At 37.8% G+C, this 25,075-nt stretch overlaps 1 protein-coding gene and 1 long non-coding RNA gene across 11 annotated transcripts in view; both read right to left on the bottom strand.

Annotated features, from left to right (window-relative positions):
• CTNND2 (catenin delta 2) overlaps positions 1-25,075 on the bottom strand; it is a 644,756-nt gene that overhangs the window by 209,553 nt on the left and 410,128 nt on the right. The window lies entirely within an intron of this gene.
• On the bottom strand, positions 1,493-25,029 carry LOC310895028. Its single transcript, XR_014580366.1, has 3 exons — positions 7,813-25,029; positions 5,320-5,397; positions 1,493-2,906 (listed from the first exon to the last, which is right to left on the bottom strand). It is a non-coding gene; the product is annotated as an uncharacterized lncRNA (long non-coding RNA).

Genomic DNA, 25,075 nt, shown 5'->3' on the forward strand with positions numbered 1-25,075 from the left:
CACCTTAAGTACAGTGATGCACATCAGCATATCCTTCTGAAGAGAAACAGGGTTAATATCTCAAGAATAGCACCCTCCATACAAGCTTATGCTGTTTTCAGGACTGCTCCTTCCTTATTTGTCTTTATATCAATAGCAACGTGCCTGTAAGCATAAAAACGCTGCAAAGACTGCCTCTCCATCTAGCTGTACACATACCATTAGTACATCCATCTGTACGAAATCCTTAAAAACTGCTGTATGGTCAAGACTTCTCTTAGAAGGATTTTACATCTTTCTTGTAAGAGGACACTGTAATAGTCTTTTTTCAATTTATTATAAGCTTCAGGATGTAGAGTTTGCAAAAAAGATTTAAAATAATTTCTTGCAAGACTACTACGAGCATTGCTTTAGGAAGTTATGAAAGTTATCCTTAAACTGCGACTGCAAATAAAGGTACAGCTTATGAATATTGATATTTAGTATCAATAAGCAATCTTAAGAGGAAAAGCAGAGGAATTGCTAATGGTGCAAACCATTGTGGATATCCAGACAATACTCCATCAGACCCCTCACATCAGCTGACCTCTTTAGGACACTGCTCCAGCAAGAGATGCTGAATCCACTGTCTTGACTTATAGCTTCTTCTTCAGTTTTGATTAATCTATTTAGAAGGCTTAGCATTCCTCATCTATTCCTTACATGTGTGTGTGTGTATGCACACACATAAATGAGGGAAGGAAAAGAACTAGAGCCCTGACAGTTTTCCTAGTAGCTGAAGACTTAAAGTAATATTCCTTCCTGAAGGCGCTTCAGAGATAAATTTTCAAGGAAGATGCCATGTTCTTTGTCTATCACTGCCTACACATGAATTTTGGCTACGAGTCTTTTTTGCTGAAAAGTGTGATGAGCTTGAAGAGGTGTTTTGACTCTGGCTTGAGAAAATGTTTGGCCAATGATGACTCTGCTAATCTGAAAGACACTGACTCTACAGCAGCCATCTTGTGTGGATTATATGGCTGTGAAGTAATGATGAAGCCTCTACATCTTCCATGAGAAGAACGAGGGTATACAGGCTGAGGAGTGATTATGGCAAAGCTTCTCTTCTTCAAATACTGAATCCTCATAGAGCACCTCTTCTGACTGATCCTCTTTGCCAGTGGTTAAGCAGGAAAGAGAGGCTGTCTTGTGAGAGGGGGCCTCAGCATGTCACAGTAGCTCAGAACAGGCAACTGAGGCGTTACAGGTTGAACTATTTTATTTCAACATCTGGAAAGTAAACACTTATCAAATAGGTCACATAGGAAGGCATTCTTTTCTACAAAGCAACAAAAATAATCCAAAGATGGTAATGAATACAGACCAATGGCATGCTAAATGGAGATTTGGTAAGTGGGGTATGAGACAAAAACAACGAGAAGTTAAAATTAATGTAAGATTTTTTTTTTTTTATTAAACAGAAGAGTATAGACTCATTTTCAGTCTGCAGAGCAAGTGTTTCCTGAATATCAGACAAACTGTAGGGTCCACCTATAACCTCTCAAGGAGCAAAGGAATTCAATATATTCTCTTACGTTGGTTTCCAACGGGCATCTTGAGCAGGCTAAATCAAAGAGCAGGTGATGGATGACAGCAGCTAATTCTTGTGTCCTATCTAGAAAGAGACGTATCAGTTGTTGATGTCTACTCAGGTCATTTTCTCTTGCCCTTCTTTATGTTTTCATCTATTCTTTCCTGGCTTTATGGAGATCTTGGCTTAGCCAGACAAAACTGCATGTCTTAAAGCCAGTTACCAGGAAGGAACCTATCAGAAGTGTTACACAGTATTATGCTAATACAGGTCTACCAGATCTGAGTTAGTTTACAAGACTGGGCTGCTCTATCTTTCTCTAACACTAGCCTGTAAACAAGAGACAGCATTTTTAATTTTCTTCTCGTACTAACTTTGCACTTGATCCTCAGATCTGGATGGATTATGAAGATCTTGCTTGTCTTCAAAGATGCAATATCAGACTGTAACAAAAGCAGCCAAAATTCTAGCCTTCCTCAGCTTACTTGTTTCTCCAGAAAGGCCAGTTAATACTAGAATACTGTCCAGCAGAAGATTCGTTTTTTATAAACAACCTCACCTCCTACTTTTACGAAAAAAATCACTTGGTGACCTAAAAATTACAGATTTTGCTAGAATTTTAAGTGTAGGAAGGCATAAAACCACCCAGCTTTTGGTCATACACAAATTTTAGACTCGTAACATAGTGAAGACTATTACGTTTTCAGTAGTTCAGTGAAAAGACTTTGTAATAGTAATGATAAAGCATTTTAGCTTTGAAATAGCACACCAGAAAAGGACAACCACAGTTTATGCCAAACACCCAGTCAGCATATAATGCTTTCATTTTAGGCCAACCCCCTCCCACTCCAATCTTTAGACATGTTTAAAATGTTTCTCATCAGCTGAGAGAAAGCTGATGAGAAACGTCTTCAAGAAGGCATCACCTGGTTGCACACAGAGACTTTGCTGAATCTGCTCCATTTGTGAATAGTATTTGTGCACACATACACTTGTTCTTTCTCATCGAGGAACAACCTTGGTAAAAAGCCAAGAGATGTTGTGGCACCTAATTTCCACATTATGCACTTAAATTCAAGTTTGGAGGTCACATAATTACGTCAGTCAAAGCTGAACAGCAGGCAGTGTAGCAGGCATGTATTTTAATTGCAATTACTGAGGAGGCACTGTACCAGTGTGGCCCAAAGACCTCAGTTCAGTTGAGCCTTGCCCAGTCATCACACAAACACACCAGGTGGCAATGACTTACACACAGCTTCACTTCTCTGTATCAGGGCTCAACTCTCTCCTCTGATGGTGTCAGAGTAATCTGTCATTCTGTAGCACTGACTATTTCTTCCTTACCAGGGAACAGTTTCTGTGGCGAGGATATTTTTGATCAGTTATGTTGCTACTTAACAATAATGTAATCAAGATCAGCAATCTAGAAAACAATTCTGTGAGGAACAGCATGTTAGAAAAACTAAGGTAATCTTACGAGGTTCTCAACAACATTTTGCAATAAACAGACAAGAAGCCACACAGCTAACAGCTTGCTAAGCTCCCAGTCTAAAAACCTGCAAGATTTATTTCATTTCATGTTGTATAGTATAATGAAAATAATTAATGTTTTGGAATTTATAAACAACTGTAACCCATGTAAGGTAAGAAATGCTCAGTATCGGCACAAGCCATTTTCCATTCTGGATTTTATATAAACGAAGTCTGTAAGCAGAGCACAAAAGATACTGAGGTGCGAGGGTGCAAAACAGGCAGATGACGGGGAAGCCCCCTAGGGAAGTTTATTTTAATACAGAACTTGTACTGTACTCCTGAATATCAGTGTTAGAAAAAAAATAAACTGTTTTATCACCTAAAAACCCAGATGGCCTCCAAGGAACAGTTGTTCAGGATAAGCTCTGCTATCCCAGAGGATTTTCAGTTTAATAATACGAAGGCAATGAAAAACTTTTTTTTTTGATTTAAAGTCTAGCTCATCTTTGTCCATCTATGCAGAGATATGGGTATCAGAAAAAATGAGCATACAACAACTCTCATGGATAATTTCCAATGTGCTATATGACAAGCTAGTGTTAAGTATTATGGTTTCTACTTTTCAAACGAGCTGACATTCCCATCCTGCATAGCAAACATTCTTAGCATCAGAACTTGTACCAGGAACACAATTAAAACTGCCATTTTTTTAATGAAGTCAGTGTTCAGCATTTTTACCATTAGATTTATGCTACATTTCTGCATTTAATCTGTGGTAAAAATAACAGATGTAAAGCATAAACCCAACAGTTTTCTGTGAAAACTGGGCAACAAGTTTTCATACGCAGTGCAGTTGTTTTTTCACCAGTAGATCTTATAACAACATACGGCTGAACAGTGGAAATTTGGAAGGCCAACCACCACCCATTCATTCATACATAAGAATATCACTATTCTTGAACCTCTGTGGAGATGTAAAGCACCCTTAAAAGCTAAGGAGAGAGTTTATAATTATACACTGTCAATCAATCTAAAAATTTAAGAACAAATGAACAAAAAGGCTTCAAGAAGGTACTTTCGACTAATTAAAATAAATCCCAAACAAGATACTGCAAGCCAACCCCTTACCCCACTTCCAAAAACACTATGAACAGTTACAGAAAGAGTTCCTCTTGATGCATTTCTCCGCTAGAGAGAATTACTAATTAGAAGTATAAAGTAATATGACTTCCTACCTGTTACAATAACTTAAGTCTAATGCTACCTAAAGAAATTTCAGAGGAATTTTCCAATTAACAGATAAGGGGATTAAGGGAATAGGTAAATATCACTGGGCCTGAAGCCATCAGTGACGATAAAAAAAAATGTAGATCACAGATATGCAAGCATGTCTGTAGAAAAACCAATCAAGAACGCATGAAAGGGACTGTGTAAAAATCTGACTTCTCTCAAAGTACTGGAAAGAGAACTGTGATAGGTATCAAAAATTAGTATTTACAGCAATCAGGAAAGCAAAGCTTTGTTTCATGGGTAAAGTTTAAACATAAATACCTAAGCAAAAACTGTTAGATATTAAACTATGACTTGGTTTTGTGCTTTACAAGCCAAACTAGATCTACAGATGCTGGGATTGCACAGCAGTGCTATGGGCATCCTATGGCATGATGCAGGCTGAGCTCTGCACTAGACAGTACAAACGAAAGATGAGGAGTGCCACATGATCCCCATCCCTTCCTTTTCCAAAGTTCTACTTCTAACTCCTTTCATCACATCCTTTCTTGGATTTCTAGCTTAAGTCTGTCTCTGTGATGAGCACACACGCACATAGATGCACACACACATTTATCACTCCCTTAGTGCTATCAGTCTTCTTTTGAAGATGACAGTGGAATGTAACATTGATAAAATTTGCAGAATTGGAGCCAATCCACGCTAGAAATAATATGCTATGTAAACACAGTCATACATTCAAATACCATCCTCTGGAAGTCTTAGAGACAGGTATCTTTCTTTCACATAAAACAAATAGATTTTCTTAACAGAATAGTATCATTTTGAGAATTCAGTAATCTCAAGAGTATGCATAAACTAGAGTTTATGTTGACAATTCAAAGTACATTTCAGCTAAAACTGCCTCACCTACCCATAGAGATAGAAACTGATAGACTCCTTCCTCAAATTGCTTTGCACAACAATTTTGGTTCTGCACATTGTTATCAAAACCCAGGCTGCTGAGCTCAGATTTGTATTATATTACTTATGCTGCCTGCCCAACAGTAGCAGTATTATAAACTTACCTTTAGTGAAAAGTGGCATCATCTTCAACACTAGGAACTTAAAGAGAGGTTGAAAGCAATTTCCATTCTGTTTTATATCTGTGGACCAGTAAATTTTAGAGCATTTATTGTAAATCGTATATTACACTTCCTGTCACAGATGAGTTACAATGAAGTATTCCAACATAAAAAGTAAATGCTTAGGGATTCATCCTCTTAAGAGGCTTACGCCCTTGGGAAAATGCTTCCCAAATTTCCTTTGTGTTCTTACACATTATACAACAAACTTTGAAAAATGAATAATTTTCTCCCTGATCCGCCTCTTACTTATAAGAGGAGGCATTTTCACGCCTTTTCAATTACTTTTGCATGGGTGTAGAACCTTCAATAAACTGTAGACCTCTTCTTATAAGACTGGTGAAGTACTTATATATTTATATAGTACAGCCTTCTTCAAAAAAGCTGGGTAAACTAACCTCATTTAGATATTAAATACATCGGTATGAACCAATTTAAAAAAGCAAGTGATTGTACCGTGAAAAATAAGTGACTTCCAACCAATATAGGTTACTCTGTCAGAGACTTACCAGCAAAAGTATCAATTTCAACATCTTTTTGATATAAACCGAAAAGAAACTAATTTTGATTATGCAGCTTATTCCTAGCTTTGCTACTCATGGCACTGACAAAGCCTTTACATTAGTGTGATTGACTTGGTATCAGAAAAAATACTCATGTAAGAGACAGCAAGCAGGGATTAACTTTCCTTTCACCTTAAAAGTGGTTTGTTATTGCACCAGCCTTTACCCCCATCCCAGACAGGCTCTGTGGAAATGAACACTGGATTGCCAGAAACTGTCACAATTTGGGTGTTTTCCCCCTTCTCCCTATTACATTTTATTTATTATACTGGAAACAAAACTTTGGCAAATAGTCAATAGATGAAACCTTGTCAAATTAGTAGCTACTATTTCACTGAAAAATGTAAACTGTCATCAAAACAGTAAATTTTAAATTATAGAATAAACCAGCTTGTGAAGAAGAAAGCCACCCTATGTGAAAGAGCACAGAAACCTCCCACTCAGCATTTTATTCTTTCTAAATCCGTATATTAAAGTCCTGAGGTACTGTGCTCAAATTCAAAGTCCTCTCTATGCTCAAATTCTATTAAACAAATTTTTTTCATGTACTTGAAAGTACAGCTTAATGTTCCAGAATGCAGACTGAAATGCAATTGCACAACTTTTTTTAGCCACAAAAAGCTGTAGAAGGGTATATTTGTAACTGAAATACGTATACGTGCATTCATGCATATGCATTCTTAACGAATAAATCTATAATATTCTTTGACTATAAAAAATAAAAAGTATGGAACAAATTCATTTTTTTTCCCAATCAGCAGATACAGCAAAAATATTTAGCATATTTAAATTCTTTTGTAAATTCAGAATGAAGATGGTAGAGATAATTCATCTCAGAACACATTCAAATAACTTAAACTGCAAACAGGGAGGCATGCCATATTTTAAATAATTCACGGTTTTGCATCAACTTCAACTTTACTAATTTGTTGCAATGAGAACCCTTACACCCCTCAGTGAGTGCCCTTCTGTGGGGAAAGGCAGACGCGATTGCATGTTTTTGTTTATTTTTGAAGTGCAGAATCCTTTTTCAGGATTCCCAAGGTTAAGGAGACAGCGAGCTTGATATATCCTAAAACAAGTAAATGGGACATTAAGCCACTGGTTTCAGGTCAGCTTGAACTCTGAAAATATTCACTAGCTTTCTATGACAGAAGATTCCTGATACCTACCTTTTAAATATTTTTTTTCATACAGCTTTCCATATGGCATACTGTAAATTCTGTGACTGAATTCCACTCTTATTACAATTTTTGAAGTGGTGGGAGGAAGACAAAAAAGGCATCACCTCCTAGGCCTCCCACAGGTAGCTCAAACAATCAAGTAAAACAACGTGGAAAAAAAAACATTTTTTAATCTATAAATCAAACGCTAGCCAAGCAGCTTTTGTGCACCTCTTAGTCAACAATATGCTATGTCCACATTCACTAAGATGAGTTTTCTTTTTTAATTACGTGATATACAGCCTGTAACATTGATAAATAAAATTCAGGCATCTCTTCCAGTATTGCTTCCCAGAAACATGATACATACTGAAAGCTGCTACTGTTAAACTAATCCATAAGCAATTTGTAAGCAGCAGCTTACTATCAACACTCACAGCTTCATCTACCAACTCAAATACATTTTTTTTTCCATTAGACCTGCTCCAGAAATCTCCTGGCTCTGCCAGCTAGAACACTGTCCGTGAGGAAAAGTCAGTCAAATAATAAACAAGATGGGGACCAAAGTCTGATGCAGCAAAAACATACTGTGCACAGTATAGCAAGGAATAGGCCCCTCAGGGAGTATGCATCTTTCTTCCACTACCAAATTTAGGCTGCAATTTGCTTTATGAGTTGTTCTGAATGATGAGGAATTAAGTCATACTCACGCTCTGCAGCTGAGGTGCCATCACACTGCCTCTGGGATGTACGCACATGTAAGCAAGCAAGAGTTCGGCTTCACCCCCCGGGCTTCTCACAGAACTCTGTGCAGCCATAATGAAATTCTGCTCCGAATTTCTCCTCTTTCACAAGAGAAGTTAGCAGTTATCCCAAGAAAACTAAATTTGCATCCTGTTTTGTGAGGGAAAATAAGCTTTATGTGTGAAGGAATGGGCCAGAATCCCCAGTTTAAGCACAGAGAATGCTTTTGAGTTGAAAACTGTGACTGAATAGAAAGCTGTACACCCGGGCATGCAGCACATTGCTAGAGGCTCTACAAATAATAAGAAAGGGGAAAATAAAGGCAGACACCAATTTGCATTCCAACGAAGTGTTATTTGGCAGGGACACATGCATGCCACAGTTTAACTAAATGCTAAACGTAAACTTTAGCATCCCACAGGTCATACTTAAATTTGAAGAATTCAGAAGTCAAGGAGCTAGAAATACCTCTTGGGATTAAAACAGCAGGAAGCAAATTTACCACTAGGAGTACTGCTCTTGGAGTCCACATGTAAATCTACTTCACTGTAGCTCAAGTGTTTTCCTGCTTTTCCCTTTGACAAATTTAGAACAAACATTTCAATGTCAATCTTCTGACCATTTTAATTCATACTAGTTTTCTATCTGCCACTCTACTACGTATTTTTAGTTGCTTGTTAAAGATCACTCAACTACGTCTAGTTAAAGCGTCAAACAAGCGAACATGACAAGAGGAAATTATCTATTCTGAGGACCAGGGGGACCGAATTCTTTGGCGTGCAGGTGAGGTTCACACCAGTGGGATTCTTCACTTGGTTCTTGTTAGGTTTGTATTATTGCAGGGTGACATTCTCCAGCACTCCTGAGGAAAACCAGAAAACTAGCTTTCGTTACTTTCCCTCATTTCTCAAGCTTCCATGGAAAGCATTATCCTCTAAGTCTGCGGAACACAGTTCTCCATTAAGCTTGATAGGAGTCTGCTTCCTGCCCAAAAGAAGGAAGCATCTTCTAATGTGATGTAGCATGCCATCATTTAAAATTATTCCACTACTCCTCAGTAAAGGGGATCTGAGCCCTAAACAGTAAAAGTAAAACCCTAATCAGGAACGATTGTTCTTAAAAAATTGCTGCATCCAATTCAAACATAAAAACAACCCCAAAACAAAAAAGTACCATATCTGTCAACAAGTAAATCTCATCAGAAGAACAACAACTTTGCTATCCTATATGTCAAACTGTTGTTTTACCAAGCGAAGATTTGCTCATAGATAGAGAGACTAAAATACTAATTAATACAGAGTCTCCTCTTTAAAAGTTTGGGCAAGTTCAGGTCTCATTTGTATGTCTTCCAGGAAGAGCAGTATCTCCTAGAAAGCCAATCATCTACAACTAATCCAAAGCCTATTTATTCCCTTGCCTCCTTCAAACTGAAAAGCTACTTGCCTTTTTTTTTTTTTTTTTAAAATCAAAAACCCAGTCATGAAACAAAGATGGGAACTTCAGTCTTACATACAGGTTTTATTGGGGTAGAGCTTCCAAATATCACACCATTAGTAAGATGCCAGGCTTTCTTAGACGTATCAGCTGACATAAACCAAGTCGGAGCAGTCCTTGTCATTTTGGAATTACACTTCCTTAATGCATATTTGGGTTCTTCATATAACTTACATACAGAAGTATGAGGCAGCACATCAGTCTGCTTGACAGGGGTGGCCTCCACCCTTACAATCACTGAATCAGATCTATGGTAGTGTACACAGTGCTGTAAAACGTGTTTGTTTTTTTTTAAATACATGGATTATTTTTGTTTTAAACAAAGCATCCATGCTTTCTCTGTACTTGACATGAAGTTCTCTGTGACCTGCCTGCTATTAAAACACTGAAAATTAACAAGTCCTTTCATTGAAATGTCTGTCAGTGACAGATACCACAGATACAACTGAAATAAAATGATAGTGAAGTTTACGCTTTATAAACAAGCAAGTTCCAGTGGCACCAATAAAACTAACTGCTGCAATTGAATTTGGTATGTAATATTTGCAGCTTCTGAGCTCATCATTTCAAAACAGACAGAGAAGGTTCCTTGGACTGTCTAGTACAAAGAACACACAAGGAGGTGGGCAATGTCTCTGCCTGAAGCGGAGAGAAAGAACAACCAAATCCTTTCTGAAGATGATACTGGAAAGACCACATCCTTTCAATATGAGGCTGACGTGCCTCTGAAGTGAAATCACACACCGCTCCTGAGCATATTCTGTATCCCCACGTACATACAGAGACAGGGCATACAGTTCCATGCCATGTACACATGGATTATGGATTCTGTGTAATACACATATATATTTATTATATATATATATATATTCATCAGAAGCATATATTTATACTTGCTTTTGTAATATATACAGAAAGACTTAAGTTCCCACAAGCTGTGTCTCTGTAAAAAAAAAATCTGTGCTTTGTGCTTCCACTTCCTGAAACATCCAGTGGCCAAAAACGTGCTTGACCTAGAAGTCCTGAATACTATATATATATATATACACATAAATACACATACATATATATGAACACAGAGTAAAACCTAGGAAATGCCAAGTGTGGAGTGGTAAAGAAATCACATTTTTTTTCCCCGAGTTACTTGACTAGACTTAATACTTGAGCATTTAGACTCCTAGCCTGTTTGAAAGATATGCTTTGTTTTGTTGTTGTTTTTCTAGCAACAAAGCTTTCAAAGCAGTTTTTATAAGATGACAGCATGAGACCGGTGAATATAGTTGGCTACATTTTCCACAGAGTTTTCATAGATTTCCAAGGTCCTTCACATTTCTGCCCTTTGCTGCACTCTTGGAAATGATTTTGTAACACCAACCATAAGCACATATTTGTCCACGTCTTCCAAAAACATTTTTGCAATTTTCACACAGTCTCCTTCCTACGGACTTTCACAGCTGACCTATCCAGAAAGGAACTACCCCTTTCTCAATCCCTGCATTTTCTACTGAGACATGCTTATGAAAAAAGCAGCAACATGTTCACTATATTAAAAGCAGTCTGGGGATACCAGTAATTATTTGTTGAGAAGAATAAAAGCTTTTGAGCGATTCATAGAGGTAAATCTATGCACATAATTAAACAATTTAACTGCTTTTATTTTTAACCCTGCCTTCCTTTCTACCTTCTCTTGCTCTTCCTATCTTCCTACACTTCAAGTTGAACATAAGCTTTTTGATGCAAGGATATGCATTTTTATGCAATCATATCATGTACAGCAAAATGAAACCACCGGACCATTTAAATACTACCAAGATGCACAGAAACAGCAGCACAAATCCATGTATCTACCCTTGTTTTACATATTAACAAGGAATACAGGCTAGTAATTCACCTAGCACTTTTCATAGCTTTCAATCTAAGATGCATGTTCTCACCAGAGTTGCATCATTATCACTATCACATGCATATATTGAGAAGAATACAGAAATTTTCACAACAGTCTACTTTTCATTGGGATTCTACGAGAACTCAGTATTACAAAGCCTAATTTTTGCATGGGTTTAGGGAGAATGGGGAAGCCAATGTTCTTTCCCAAAAACTTCTTTCCCTGAGGTAAAAGGATTCAAGTCAGAGATTACATTTTTTTGGTAGTACTACAGCGCTCAGCTGACAGCAGCCAGGTCTCTTGCTTCTGAGCTTTCTAAACACTGAATAGGCCTCTGACTTCCTAGAAAAAAAACAAAAAAACAAAAAAAACCAAACACAAACAGAAAACAAAAACAAACAAACAAAACCCACCTATATCTATTCCAGTTAGTTTTCATGCTATTTCTGGCTTTTATTTCAAAAGAACATTATTATTTTTCTGAAGTTAGAAACCAAAACCAAACACTAGCATATTAAAACTACTACTCACTCTACTAAAAGTCCATTTGCTTTTCTTTTTTATCACTGATAGATTAATTCAAACTTCAGTCTTAATATAAAAATGTAAAACATATTTCTCCATAGGTTTAATTAAAAAATATAAAGCTGGATCCATGACATTCATATTGCAATGAAATCCTTACTCTAAAAAGGTGTTGGCAGCGGAAATTTCTTGTTACACTGACGTCCGAACGTTTTTGAGTGAGTTATTCACATAGACAGTTATTAGCCATGAAACTTTTTTTTCCCCCAACATTATCTGCCCAAATGTAGTAAAAAAAAACAAAACAAAAATAAAGTGACCACCAACACCACCAAAGAAAACAAACTGAACTACTTCTGGCTGTTATTAAGAAGCTGAGAGACTTATCCATCTCTTATTTAACAGAGGTAGAAGGAAACTACAATGACATTTTAGAGGAAATAGGCCAGAAAGTTTTATTTATGTATTTCTCATTGCACATACTTCATGAATTTGACATTTGTAACATTTCCCCCCCTACATAGGAAGTTTCACAAAGTCAAGAAACATATATTGATAAACCCCCATCCTTGGGCTGTACTGAGGGCAAATGTGTAAGTGCAAGAGATTGTCACTGAATTTTCTGAAATTCACCAGTTTTCATCTTAATCCAAAAATGTCATATGACAGTCTCTTTTTCCCCTAAGAAACCTATGAAGATAACAGGGCTCTAAAAATCCCAGTTTGCATCTTTAACCACTGCTGATCACGGCCCACTGTGAAATTTTCATTTGAAAATTCCTTTGCATTGCTGCATTTACTCCATTCGAAGTTGCATTCCAAAGTAAATGGAATTTCCTCTTTGAAAAGGCTGCAAGATTTAGCTTATATTGCTGGCATTCTGCTGCTCAGCAGAACTGGGAGCACTGCGGGCTGTGCTTTCCCATGAAGCCTATGATACCAGGGAAAAAAATCAATACCATGTGCACAGAACTCCATTTTCCAAAGAAGTTTAAAATGATAGAGAAGTGAGCTCATAAATAGTTTATTTTAAAATGGTTCTGGAAACTTTTGTGCACTTCATTATCCTTCAGGCTATACTGAAATTGTCAACACAAGCGTGACAGGCTACCTTCACTATTTTGAATGCATCAGCTGTCACCTACCAGCTCTATCATTCCTCCGCCATCCATTTCATTTTTAATTGTACAGAGGCAATATAAATAATACTCTGAAATAAATTTCAGAAAGATTGATGCATAGATCGCTTTCCTGAATTTTTCTCTGTAATTACTTTTCTGAACAAAAAAAACCCTCTACCAGTTCTTCCCTTCACCCTTCCAAAACACTTTTTTTCCTTTTTAGCAATAGAAATGCAGACTTTTCTTCACAATGGATTCTTGAAAAGTAGTTCAGATGCTGATGACTCCAGTTCTATGCATAGCGTTAATTTAAGAAAATAAATACACAGAACACTTCACTAAAACTGAACAAAATTAAGTCACGTTTAACATGACATAAAAGCAAAATCTAAGCCAAAAGCTTATTTTCTTTTAAAATGATAGAAGGAAGAAAGATTTAAGTTCAGTAACAGACTGATCTTTATGTCAATGAATATGTAACAGGACAGGAATAAGGCCTCTGCATTCCCATTTCAAATTATTCTGAAAAGCTGTTAGCTGTATTATTATGAGGCAAGTCTAGCCTAGTAATAAACCTGCTGGGGATTAGAAACTATTAGGCTCACTTTCACTGTACCCATGTGCACAACTGATACGATTACAAGCATATAGGGGGTGATAAACAGAGCCCTCAAGGAAAGTATTTCCACCTAGCTGACTTGAAAACCAAATCAGCAAGCACCAGTAATTGGAAGGGAAAATGTGAAGAGGAATTCAGTGTGCATTTTGAGAACCAGCTCTTGAATTGCCCTGTGAAACTCTGTCACATGCACGCAGTCATCAACAGCACAGAAGCTCCTACACTGTTATACCCTGGCAGGGCAGCCAAACGTGAATGCAGTGCTGCTTCCCTCTCAAACCTCTCCTCGCTCTAGATGACACAACTCAGTGCAAACACGCTATAAAGTGATTAAAAGAAGAGCATTGTCACCGTTCTGACTTGTCTTCAAGAAGTGCATAAGGAGGGGAGGCTTGCCCACCAACTGCACAAGGACATTTCCTTTAGGATGTCCCTCTGTGAAAGGGCAGCCCCCTTCTTCCTACACAGCATGAAGAAACTGCTCTGAATTTTCAGTTATCAGGCCCAAGAACCGGACCCACATGAAGTAAGTTACAGATAATCACGCATCCTTCAGAAGGAAGCCTTTGTGAAGCACTTTGTTTGGCTGGGGGGGGAGGTTGTGGTGCGTAAATAGTGCAGAGGCAGAGACATAACAGATGGGTGCTGGAGACGTGCCACAGAAAATACAGTGGCTGACAGGATCTGTTATGCCTTAGCGTCTGCAGATAAAACCTTTACAGTTTAGGATAAAGTTTCATTAAAACAAATGTAGCTGCTGACAAACAAAAAAAAAACCACTAGAGAAGACTAAGTGTATGACAACGAAGGTGTCGCCCCACAGAGAGGATTTTATGAATTTTAAACTATTTCTATGTACATGACTGGAGAAGGCTTGCCTAAATGGATGTTTTACAATTTAGATACCCACAGCAAACTATTTTCCATTACAATGTCCAAAGTCACAGGAGGAATTAAACCCCTTTTCCCACTTTTTCCTGAAAGGCCTAACATCTAAACAGCTAATGAATCCTCTATGCGCCAATTTGTGTGCAGTCAGAGTTTTACAAGAGATTTGGCAACTACTCTGATGCAAAAAAATGTCAAGTCTTCCCTATTAGAAGCTACTGGAAGAAATCAAAGAACCATACAGAAAACTCAGACAGGCATGAAAAGGGTAACCGCTCACAAAGGCCAACTTCTTGCACGGAGGAAAAAAAAAGCATCCATTTTATGCCCATTCAAGACCATAATCTTAAGTACTGCAATATAAACAACTATGTGGTTATAGGATCATGTCACAGAACAAGAAGCAGCTTTTATTCATGAATCATTTGACAAGAATTATGACTAAAATAGTTTAAACATTATATGTTTTCATCTACAATAAGCTTCATTAACAGCGAAGTATCAGTTGCAAGTAGGCCGAGATATTTTGACTCTCAGTATAACTGGCAAGCAGATAATTAACTGGGCACTCAAGTTTCAGAAATATTAAGCTGAAAGTATTGAGCCGGAAAGGGGCTAGTAGTCATACAATTGAGCCAGTATGAAACTAACTACTCCAAAGAAATACAAAAACCTGTAGGTTGCTCCTATTGGCCCAAATGAATATTTTCTCCCTCTTGCAATGAAATAATCAATGGGCAGGGGGTCGTTACACAGTTAAATTGAACCTTAGGAGGTTTGGTCAGAGTAGAACCCCGCACTGCCAAACTGTGGAAATAACCTTGTTGATTTTAGGAGGCACACAGAAGTCCTGGACAGAAATCATACCAGTGTTTCTATAAAGACATTGAAAACTGCAAACACTGTGTTAGCTGGCATTGCTTTGAAAGAAGTGATGGAGCCTGAGTGTTTTAAAGGACAATGTAAGTACATAAAAAACAGCTAAACAGGCCGTTTAGTTTCTGAGTATTTCCAAGATTCAATGAGAATCAAGAACTTTTTATCCTAATAAAAAGAGTTGGAACAAACAAGGCTGACTGATCAGCACAGTTTCTCCAAGAGAAGAGCGACACAATCCTGACCAACATGTAGGTAAGGGAGCCTCATTGACAGAGAAACCGTCTTGCACCTGTGTTGTTGGTATTCATTCCTCTCACGTGCACTTACAGAAACCCAGCCACTTTCTTTTAGCCATGTCAGCTATCATGGCCAAACTTTCAGACTTATGTTCAAGACACTCAAATTCTGGTAGGTAGAAGGAAAAACATAGCATCAAACAGCATAAAAAGACAGAAGCCAGTCCTCCTCTCCAAAACTAATATATGACACACGTTATGTCCTGGTAGGGAACAAAAGGGTTATCAAGCTAACTTGAAATTACTTTTTAAAAGTTGAAAGCTAAATTAAAATACTTTATTTTTGAACTTACAAGTCCCCATATTGTGTCCCTGTGTGTACGTTTGTACATAGAATCACAGAACCACTGAGGTTGGAAAAGACCTCTAAGACCATCTAGTCCAACCTTTAACCTCGTACTGACAAGTCCATCACTAAACCATGCTACTAAGTTCTACATCTACACATTTCTTGAAGACCAACAAGGATGGCGACTCAGCCACTTCCTTGGGCAGCCTATCCCAATGCCGCACAATCCGTTCAGTAAAAGAAATTTATCCTAATATCCAACCTAAACCTCCTCTTGTGCAACTTGAGGCCATTTTCCCTTACTACTAGGTGCCTGGGAGAAGAGCATGATCCCTGTACAGCTTTTGCACATTTCCTGAAGAGACTTTGTTTTGTTTTACTCTGCAACAGAATTTGCACAGCACCTCCTTCCTCCACAAGTGCCTTCTGCCTCCATAGTTTTACCTTTGGTATATTCAAGAAATTTAGACAACCCCTTCTGTCCTCCTCTGGAGTACAAAAACTTTTCAATTTCCTTCCAGGTCTTCTGCTACCCAGTCCCCTCTACTCTGTTGCATGGTAAAGATAAGCATGACTCCCTCCCCCAAATTATTAGAGGCGGAATGCAAGCTAAACAGCAAATGATCCCGCTGATGCTGCAGTAGCTTAAAAAAAAAAAAAGAAACAACAACAAAAAACATCAAAAAAGAAACAACAAGTAAAAAGAACAAATATTTCAGAGGAAATCTAGAGACTGGGAGTTTCCCCGGCAACAATGGCTGTAGGATTTCTATGGGATCAGTGGTGGCTCTTGGTTTCTAGGAAACCACTAGCTTTATGCTAAGACTCATGATGCATCTCTGAACTTGACTCGTTCAATGAGCTCCTGGAGTGGGGCAGTAGAAATGGGGTGGAGGGGAAGATTTAAGTGAAGGTGATGGAGATCACCACAGGAACAGCAGTACAATAGGGAAGAAAAGGCTAGGAGCAGGGCCTCACATTAGGCTCTGATCTTCACTGAGCTGGCAGAGATTGGCCTTTTCCCATCTAACATGCTTAATCTACATACAGCACAGGTTGTTATCGAGTCAGGCTCTTAATTTTTAACAACTATAAGATTTTACCAGAGACCAAGAGATGTTCCTGATCATTCTTTCCATACATCATTTTTAGCTAACCTCTACACTAGAAATGAGCAAACGTTTTGGTTGTATCTCTTACATCATAGAGAGTGAAGAATTTCTCTATTTTGTACAACTGCTACAAAATTAGTTGACTTTTGCTTCCTGCTTATATAATAGCTGTACGACATCACACTGAGGTCTAGCTTCAGAAACTAACAACCCCTGCACAGCAATTTGTGTCAATGTCAGAAGATGATTTTCAGTTGTGGGTTTTTTTTTTTTTTTGAGAAAATTTCAGAACATGTCCTGATTTTAGCAAGCTTCTTGAAATTTTTTCCCATTTATCTTCTCCACCTAATGTATTTCCCTCCCTCCCATCGCATTTCCCATCAAAGAAAGATCAAGATTACCCTTTGAACTTCAAAGCACCTTACAAATTTAACTTACTCTGAACATCCCTGTAAAGAAGATCATTATTATCCATTTGGCTGATGAGATGTCCAAGAGCTACTACTGAGAAGCTTATGTGGTTTATTCTTGCCAGGAGATTGTAACAGTTTACATGAGCCCAGTAAAACCTGAAAGCATGGCTCTTCCCCATGCTTTTAACGTCTGGTTGGAAAATGTACTTGCAACATTTTCTGGCTGTTACAGTCTGTCATCACAGAAAGGCACCACACAGATTTTGCATCTGTCAAAGTTTGCAAATGAGCCACAGGATACTGAGCAAAATGCGTGGCAAACAAAGGCAGAAACTGCACTGAGACATAGATTCACCGTTAGAAGCTGTGATGCGATTCAAGAGCCAAAAATGGACTATGAGCAGCATGAGGATGAGGTACACTGTCCACCTGCTTCTGTCTGTATGAATTAAGATATTAAAACACATGACAGATTAGGAAAGAAACTGGGAAAGGTATTTGTTCTTGAAAGGCTGCTCGTCAACTAGCAGACATATTGCGGGGAAAAAAATGGCTCAAAAGGAGGTGACGCTGGTCTTTATTTTGTCTTTGTTTTTTTCCAAACTTATCGACTACAAGGAACTCCAGCCACTGCTCTCCTGAATGCCCTGTATCACTGACAAGTACATAAGTAGTCTTTCACTTCTATCCCTCTGGCACAAAGTAAACAAATTACTTTCTGTTGGAGGTTGAAGATTGTAAGAGCTAAACTTCCAAATCAAACAAGAACTAAGACATCATCTCTATCTCAAAATTATACCTTGTATCGCACGTAAGTACCCTACCAAATAAAATGGCTACATATAACCTCTTCTCTGATGATGGTTAGGAACTCTAAGCACTTCAGGACACACTCATTACTCAAACTACATGGATCAGCAATATCCACGTTACTATGATACATAAATTGTGATGTTCTGTGATTACAGTAGAGCAGGTTTGCTAGTGATGAGATCAGATTTCATTTTAAACAACAGGATGATAGGATGGCAACAAAATGGAGTAGCCTCCTGCACAGTCAATAATTGGTACTAGTCATATAGAATAGTAAGTGAATAGTAGTGCTTTATGGGCTAAAAGCACAGACACTTTATTTTTGTAGAGTACGCTCTACTTTTGTAGAGTACACTTTTTTTTAATCATTTTTTTTTCCCTCTCCTATGGATCCGAGAGAAAGGAGGTTGCTAAAAAGTATGGGCCAAATCCAATTAAAAAAAACACACACACAAAAAACAGCTACAGATGATGCTTCTACGCACACCAAATCACATATTGTGAACTGGGGAATGACTCCACCTCTGTCCAGTGATTCCCCAGTCATTTTGAAACTACCCTGATGTAAGCAGTGGAAAGAGACAAACTGTTGGCATATACAGGAATGTTTTTACAAGTTCTGGGTGCTACTCCTCCACCGTAAGTTGACCCACATTGGATCACTTAGCACCTTGTTAATTGTGCCATGCCTGACTCGGAACTAAATATTCTTAATGCAAGTCTTTTCCAGCCAAGGTTTCCAGCCAAATCAGTCTACTGAAATTCTAAGTTAACAGACTATAAAATAATCAGTGAACCCCACGTGAACCATTTTAAATAAGCAGGTTTCATCCTTATTTACTAAAAGCTAAAAGGGGAAAGAGATCTCTGGTTAGTTTTCAGCTCTTCCACCTTTTCTCAAAGCGATTTTGCAGGCTAATTAAAAATTCATGCCATTTATATAGAAAAGATCTGTATGAAGAACTGCAATTTCCTCTGGACTTGCTAGTCTTGAATTGTGTGTATTTTTGTCCTGTTTAGACATTGATTTTATTTTCTCATTAAGGCCATTTTTTCTTACTCAGAGGAATATACATGAAATCCTGAGAGACTGTACCATTTTCACACAGGGAAAATTAACCAGATGTTCTTTTCTGAAGGAAAGATATACTTAACCACAGCGTTACAAAACAGTCACTCTCAAAAAGCATCTGCTCGGTTCTGCCAATACAAGTCTTGGTCCATACAAATTTGCTGTACAAAATTCTTTGCAGGGTGTTAGCAGGACCACAGAAGCTGAAGCATTAAATTTCTGGAACTAAGCCTATGTTGCCAAACATACACATGCTCAGATCCAGAAGAAATGTTTCCCATGGCTTCCCCACTACCACCATCTTCAGAGAACTTTCCCGTCCACTTTACTCCTAATTTCAGAGGAGAGTAAGAGAGACCTTTGAAAACTATTGAGTGAAAAGGAGACTTGCCTCTTGCATATATAGAATGGGAGTACATCTGCAAGCCATGCTTTGTCTCATTCTCACCAGGAATTCAACTTCAGTCTTCTACCTCTTGGGTTTGAGAGAGATGCTCTGGTACCCCAGCTCTACCCCACCCCCCAACACAGACACACACACTCTATCTGCCCAAACTGTTTTAATGTAATTAATTCAGTATCAGAGATATTGATGTGATAGTTGGTGGTAAAGGCTTTAGCCTGGGATGGGGTAGACCGGTCCTTGCTGGGATAAATAACTACTGCAAGCTGCATTCCACCAGGAAGGACAGACACCCACCAACAGTATGTTGGACTCTGAAAGCCCAAGTGCACATCTCAGCACTGAACACGGCAGGGCTAGACACTGTCACCACTGGCTATTCTGTGATCACAGAATCATTAACGTTGGAAGAGACCTTCAAGACCATCTGGTCCAACCATCCCCCTACCACCAATATCACCCAGTAAACCATGTCCCTAAGCACCACGTCCAACCTTTCCTTGAACACCCCCAGGGACGATGATCATAGCAAGCCCTTCTCCCTCTGCCCAAGTTTCTTTCCGTGGATGACAACCCTTCCTGAAGGAGCTACCAGACACACTCTCACAAAAATGCCCAAGCTCCCACACAAGGAGGTTTACACTTACTTTCTTACCTTGTCACACTGTTCTAATGCCTGGCTGTTATTCAGATTTACAGCAGACTAACACCATTAACACTGAGACAATCCTTGGAACAAAGCAAGATTAAATATATGGTAAAGACTCCTGCAGAAACATTTACCCTTTAACAGGCCATGTTCCAAACTGCGTGTGCTGATCTCACAGGCACTTTTACTGGAACACAGAAGTTAACTAGAGTTTATTTTACCTCTGTCACAACTCCTACAGAAAAGAAAGCTTTCTAGCTTGCATTTTGGAAACACAGCACATTTTTTGGAAAAAAGAAAATGGAAAAAGAAAAATATACCAACAAGATAAGTTTTGAAATTTACAGTCCATACAGAATGTTCTGATCTAATTTATTTCCTTTCATAAGTGGAAAGAAAGCCAATCTTAAAGTTTAGAAAATAGGCAGCCAGCACCTCCATTTTCTGCTTAGGAGGAAAATTACAGCGAGCAGAGGTAACGAAATGGGATGTGGGCTCTGAATGCACGGAATGAAGCAGAAACGTCTCTGGGTATTACAGCTCAATCATGCAGTACCTGGAAAGCTCCGTCACTTTGTTGACCTATGCCCAGACAGTTCTAAAGCAAGAACTGCTGAGAGAAAGTTGGATTTAACTTTTTTTTTTCTTCTGCAGTTGCAACATGATTTCAATGCTACTGTTGGTATTAGTTTTCCTTTCTTTTTCCCTAAAAACAAAAAGTGCAATCATTGTTGCAGTCTGCACTTTGCAGCTGTGTTGACCAAATGAGACCATTTCTCCCAAAGAAAAAGTTCTAAGGGATACATATCCTGGGAAAGGGGATCCCTTGAAGGAATATTGTTAAGTGTAGATTAATGTAATGCAAATGGACATCTGAACACTGAAATTCATTTTGATAGCCTTCACAGAGCATTTTTCACAAAATTCTTCTAACTCAGCATCTTGCCATTCTGAGGGGAAAAAATATTTGTGTATATATGAGTGTAAATAAAATCAGGTAAGAATAAAAGAAGAGTCACAAAACGGTGAAAGACATGTCAACTCAGCCCATCAAAACAGACACAGAGTTCAAAACCAAAACTACTGCTACTACAAAATGTCATTGGTATATACTCAGCTGAAAGATACGAAAATTATGTATTTTTCACCTCTTATGCAGCTGGTATGATTCATCAGGAATGATACATATGCATGGTTTTGTAGTAATTCAAAAACTCAAAAATTAAGTAATTTTAATTTACACATATTTTGGAGTAGAAATTGGAAGGTACACAGACTGACAATTGCATACTAACATTTACATTTTTAGGGCTCCCCAGCTGACCTAAATTCTAGGGATGGACAGACCTTAAATAATTTATTGGTGCTTAGGGACAGATTGATCCTTCTTAAACAAAAGTAGGGTAGAAAATACAGCGAGCATATATTTCCAATACTTTAAAATACAACTTCTCTCGTTCACAGTTTAATAAGAAACAAAAGCAAGACAACAGTTAGAAAATAAATCATTGTTATGCTCTCACCCCCTTTCTATGCCACATTTTCATGTAGCAAATTATGGCATGAAACAGTTTATATCATATCTCTACTGCATATTTCTGTTCCTTTTTTGACCTGAAGTAAGTATATAAGGATGCTCTGAAGAATCAACCTGTAAATTGTCTTTGATATTTGACGTCTATTTTTCCATACACACAAGTTTTATTTCTGGCAGGTGGTAAGAAAAGGGGGCTCATTTCCTTTCTAAATAACGCAAATCATCAGACTCTCTGCCAGTATAGATGTATGTAGTCCTCACTGTCTTCACTACGTCAGTTCATACCATCTAAGTCTAAGTTAAAAATTATCCACTACCACAAACCTGATAATAAGTATTCTGATACATTTTGGAAATATTTTTTTTCCTAAACTTTAAGTTAATGAATATTACACTGCATTTTATGACAGTTGGATGATGGAGAACAGATGTTGAGCTAAAATTTCATTCGCCAAACGTCAGCTCAGAACATGTATGTAAAACGACAGTATTAGTAATCCAAACTACACAGTGAAAACAATGGAAAAAATTGTCAATTACTTCAGTGCCTGCCAACCATTTTTCTTGGACTTCAGATGGAAATCCCAGCTGAACTGAAGTCTAGAAAATAATGTTCAGTTTTAGAAACCATAATTGCTTATTAAGATAAGTATATTCTCTTCTGGGCATCTATTTTTTATCCTGAACTGACTGACATAAAGCAAATGCTGTTCAAAAGTCTGCAATTAATATGCTTTTGTCTTGCAGTTTTCTCTGCCGCCAGTGAACCCTTGTTTGGACATGTAGGCTTAGTGTCTGAAAATTATGCTTGCCACTCTCCTCAACAACTATGCAAGATCTTTTTAAAACAGACAAACCAACCGACCAACCACAAAAGCAGCAACAGCTCTGTAAAGAAGCTCAAGATTTATCATTTTCTCAAGTCCAGCTACTGGCCAACATGTTTCTTGTTTCTTTCTGCCTAAGATATAAACGATAACCCTTTGAACAATACAATGAAACTTGACACAGCTACTGAAAGTTGTTCTTATATGAGACATATTCTCATTCTCCTAATTAAAACCACTACCTATAATTGTATTTCCTATGTGCTACTATATAAAGTTCTGTCCTTAAATTTTTTTCAAGCATCTGCAGTCATCTGTCCCCTCTTTTCCATGCTTGTAATTTATCCAAGATTTTGTACTTTATCCATAGAAATCAACATTAACAGTCTCCTGACCACTTTTATTTCTTTTCTGCACGCTCTTTCTAATTTTTCACAATCTTTCCAGTCTTTGAACTATCAGCAACTGCTATACTCCACAAGAAGTTTCATAAAGCAGCCTGCCTAGGTGGACTATAGCTTCTGGGTACTAAGCCACAACATAACCAGTAATATTCTTGACATTGCTTTATAAGAATTATTCTGCATCTACAAGTAAGGGCAGCAAAATTAAGTGATGGATACCATGCACAATCTCATTCATTTGATCCATAGACTAAGTATAACACAAACCTCTTCTGCAGAAATGATTTTGTGAAAAATCCCAATTCATTTGTGATCATAACAAAAGGGTATTTAATGACTCCAAGATTTTATCAAATTCAACTTATACCTGGATGTCTACTTGCTGCTACTTTACCTAAAGAAATCAATACTCATGAACGCACAAATGATCACAATACAAGAAAGAATGAAAAAACTGCCAAATGAAAAATCCGCAGGAGAAAACCTTCTTTTACAAGCACATTTCATAGGCAGTAACTGACTATCAGTTTCAAAGTGATTGCAGAGCAACTAAACAGAGGTGACCTTTTATTTTAAATAGACATAATATCTAGCACCTGTAGAGATACTGCAAATATGTCTTTCTTGTCTATTTGGAATAGTGCCTTCAGTAACATCATGCATTTCCTAAGAACATTTCATATGGATTACTGTCATTTTTCCTCTGGTTTAGTGCACTCCTAAAGCAATTTTCTTTAAGTTTGAAAATGAGACATTTACAAAGCAAAGCTTTTTTTCTTTCATGAGCTTTTATATTCTGGAACACAAATGTGTCGGAACATCAAGGTTTCAGAAACAGACCATTTCTCTCTGGTTACCAATGCTTGTTCTGGGGCAAGGGGAAAAAGGGTAGGAATTGAGTTCATATTTTTTCAAATTTCTGGAGGAATATCAAAAGCTAATGAAAAACATTGACGATGGAAGTTTTCTCAAAAAGTAAAACTCTGTAGTAGCTGTAGTGGTCATGAGCTGTGATACTTTTGATGTGCCTTAATATTTATCTACTCTGGGGTTTTGGGAAAGGGAGAGAGAACTTCTATGATGTTAATCGTGTAGAGAGATCAGGTTGTGGATATTGGGTTTTTAATGCAGCAAGAGAAGCCTTTGCAAATTGTTAAACACCTCTACCATTTTTGCTGGGAGCAAATTTTTGGGTTCTCTTATCATGTATTACATGTAACAATAAATAAATACTTCACACCATCTGCCACAGTGGAAAAAAAAAAAACAAAACTAAACTTGTATAAATTAACATTTATGATGGGCTTAAACTTAAGTTACCAAAAATACCTGTTCTCTTTTCCATCAGAAAATTAAAGAAAATCACGAAGTGCATCAAGGATTGTAGTCAGCATTTCTATTATCGTTACCATGGAATTCAAAGCATTCGCCAGAAAACCCTCTCTATAATCTGTCCACCTGTGTGCCTGCTTGGCATATGCATGGCTATAAAGTTTCTCCTTGCACCTTCCCTAGGCATATGAACATATCTCGATGGACATGCACATACATTCTGCTACCTCATACCAGCATTAGAAGCTTGCACAAGACACAGGGTGAAGCACAAACCTGACACCACAGGCTGTTTCACATCACTCAGTCTCATCATCTAATACCAGAATATCCTTTTAAGCAGCTTTTGTGAATATTCACTGCAGAAAAACCAACACCCGTAACAACTCCTGCCCAAGGAGTGACTTGAAAGTTCAATCCAAAATGGTTAGTCAAAACAGTCATACCACTCCTTCCATTTTCAGAAAAAAAATCATTTCTCAGAAGACTTTGAGAAGTGCCAGTACTTGAAAGCAGGGTAAATATACATATCCAAGACAACACCTATCACTTCGTTTCAAAGAAGAGCTCATGAGAGCCTTCCAAGGCAAAGCATTAGAACAAAATTGTTATAGAAACAAAATTTTATACTTACAATCAGGTTTCGGGTTGTGGCATTTTTTGTTGTTGTA

Source organism: Anser anser (assembly GCF_964211835.1).
Source record: "Anser anser genome assembly, chromosome: 2".
NCBI classification, from domain to species: Eukaryota; Metazoa; Chordata; class Aves; order Anseriformes; family Anatidae; genus Anser; species Anser anser.